Consider the following 3139-nt stretch of genomic DNA (forward strand, 5'->3'; position numbering starts at 1 on the left):
GTGTTTTGTTGAAGAAACAGAAGTCTCATATGCACATTTGCAATATTTTTATTAAATATGGATTCCAGAGAAGTTGTGCCAATTTACAGTATCTCCAGAAATGTATGAGAAGATACATTTTCCTATACTCTTGTGAACATTAGACATTATCTTGGAAAAATAAAGTTGTCATTCTTAATACCTATTCACTTGAAGTTTGTGGGTTTTATTTTTAATGGAGAGCAGTATTGTTTAATGTTTATTGATCTATTTTATTTCTCCTATTGATTGCCATGTCCTCTGCTCATTTTCCTAATGAAATATCCATTTTTCTTAATATTTTATATTAACTTTTTAAAGCACAATAGCTTTAATATAATATTGATACTGATTTAATAACATTGTTGTTGTTGTTAAGTACCGTAGAGTCTATTCCGACCCATAGCGACCCTGTATAGGGTTTCCGAGGAGCAGCTGGTGAGTTTGAACCACCGACCTTGCAGTTCAAATGGCTTTGCATTAACCCACAGTGCCACACCAGAACACCTATAATAGGTGTCTCCCAATTTTTATTTTGTCTTATCTACAAGTTTGCTTTTTATGGGTTGTTGTTTTATTTTGCATTGTTTGTTTAACACATTGAAGCTTTTATATTTTTGTTGTCAAATCTATCAACCTATTCTATCATAGTTTCTGTCTTTGGTGATGATAAGAAAGGCTTTCAGGGGCCGTATGTTAATGCACCACATGCAAAGCCATTTGAACTGCAAGGTCCGCAGTTCACACTCACCAGCTGCTCTTCCGAAACCCTATGCAAGGTCGTTATGGGCCAGAATCGACTTTACGGCACTTAACAACAACAAAATCTTTTTTTAGTAGCTCTGTGGCTTCATTTGATTTTTACACTTCCATCTTTATTTTATTTTAATATAAGGCAGATTTCTAATTTCACTTTCCCTCAGTTTCCTTTTCACTTCCCTAGTTATATTTGCTTCTCTAAACATTTATTTTCACACAACTCTAAGAAGTCTCATTTTACAAACAAGGAAAGTGAGGCAAAGGAGTAAGTTACTGCATTTATGCCACTAATTGATGCAATTTAGGATTCAAATCCAGATCTTTTGGTGACAAGTCTTGGTCTCTTTCACCACAGCCTTTTTACTCAAATTGGGGTTCACGGACCAACAGCATTGACATTTCTTTCTTTATTAAAATTGCTGAGTCTTGGGCCCTATCCCAGACCTACAGAATCAGAATCTGCATTTTAACAAACTTGAGAAGTATTGCAGTACATTGTATTTCTCCCAATTTAAGCGATTCTTATGAATCACCTGAGGCACCTGTTGAGCTCCATTTCCTCCTCAATAATTTAACTCAGTAGATCTGGAGTGAGGACCAGGCATCTGCAGTTACACAAGCATCTACCAGATTATTATTAAAGTGGGCGACTGCTTGCGTCTGAAGTGGTTCACCAGCATTGCAGTGTGCTTTTGGTGCGGAGAGGAGTTGTCTGCAGGTCAGGAGGTGCCTTTGAGCCCTCTTCCAAATGGGATGGCATACCCTTCCCCCCAAGCTAAGCATTCCAAACCCAGCAACACCCCAGTCTTCTTTGATGTGGACACGGGAGGGGAGAAAGTTGGTCAAATTGTTTTAGAATTGTTTGCACATATTGTGCCTAAAACTGCAGAACATTTTCATGCAATGCATTATGTACAGAATAAAAAGGCATTGGACCCACAACTGGAACACCTCTCCATTTCAAAAGATGCCTGATACAGGGTGGAGACCTCTCAAATCAGAATGGGACAGGTGAAAAAAGTATTTCTGGTGAAAATTTTGAAGATTTAAATTTCTATTATAAGCATGATCAGGAAGGTTTATTGAGCATGGCAAATGCCGGACTCAATACAAATGGTTCTCAGTGCTTTGTCACAACAGGTCCAACTCCTCACTTGGATGGTAAACACGTGATGTTTGGCCAAGCAGTTAAAGGCACTGGTGTGGCAAAGATATTTGAAAATGTAGAAATGAAAAGTGAAAATCCTGCCAAATTGTGTGTTACTGCAGAATGTAAAGAATTAAAAGAAGGGGATGATGGAGGAATATTCCCAAAAGATGGTTCTGGCGACAGTCAACCAGGTTTCAATAAAATATAGATAAAAATTTATTGCTCAACAGGAGATTTAAAAAACATACTTTTTAAAAAAATCCCAGAACTGGGAAATGGCCATAAAGAAATACGCAAAAGTTTTAAGGTATGTGGAAAGTACAAAGACTGTTATTGAGAAAACAGATAAGCCAAGCTACAACCTCTAGCTTTAAGCTATGTGCTGAACATTGGTACTTGTAAACTGAAGATGTCAAATTGGCAGGGGGCAACTGACAGCTGTTTGGAGGCTCTTGAAATAGATCCATCAAATACCAGAGCACTAAACCGCGTCACTGCAGGTTAATGTGCTAGACTGCAAGGTTGGTTTGAACCTCAAGGATGATGGTTCAAGCTCACCAGATGCTCCTCGGACACCTTAAATGAGGTAGCTATGAGTAGGAATCTACTCGATGGCACTTAACAACAAAACCAGATAGCTCAAGTGTGGCAAGGATTAAAAGAACACAATCAAGCATTGTTGTTGTTGTTGTTAGGTGCCATCGAGTCGGTACCGACCCATAGTGACCTTATGCACAGCAGAACAAAACACTGCCTGATCCTGGGCCAACCTCACTACTGTTGCCACACTTGAGTTCATCGATGCTGACACTTGGCCAATCCATCTCGTTGGAGGTCTTCCTCTTTTTCTCTGACCCTCCACCTTACCAAACATGATATCCTTCTCCAGCGACTGCTCCCTCCTGACAATATGTCCAAAGTATGAGAGACGAACTTTGGTCATCTTGACCTCTAAGGAGCACTCTGGCTGCACTTCTTCCAAAATGGATCTATTGGTTCTTTTGGCAGCCCATGGCACTTTCAATATTCTCCTCCAACACCATAACTTAAAAGCATCAATTCTTCTATGGTCTTCCTTATTCCTGATCTCAAGAAAACTCAGGAGACAGCACCAAAAGATAAAGCCATCCAGCCAGAATTGCTGAAAGTCAAACAAAAGAAAAGGTGCAGAAAGATACAGAGAAGGCAGCTTATGCAAAAATGTTTGCTTAA

At 39.2% G+C, this 3139-nt stretch overlaps 1 pseudogene; it reads left to right on the top strand.

The window, feature by feature from the left end:
* The first annotated feature begins 1530 nt into the window (after window positions 1-1530).
* Window positions 1531-3139, top strand: LOC102812946 (annotated as a pseudogene).

Source organism: Chrysochloris asiatica, unplaced genomic scaffold, assembly GCF_000296735.1.
Source record: "Chrysochloris asiatica unplaced genomic scaffold, ChrAsi1.0 scaffold00004, whole genome shotgun sequence".
NCBI lineage: Eukaryota > Metazoa > Chordata > Mammalia > Afrosoricida > Chrysochloridae > Chrysochloris > Chrysochloris asiatica.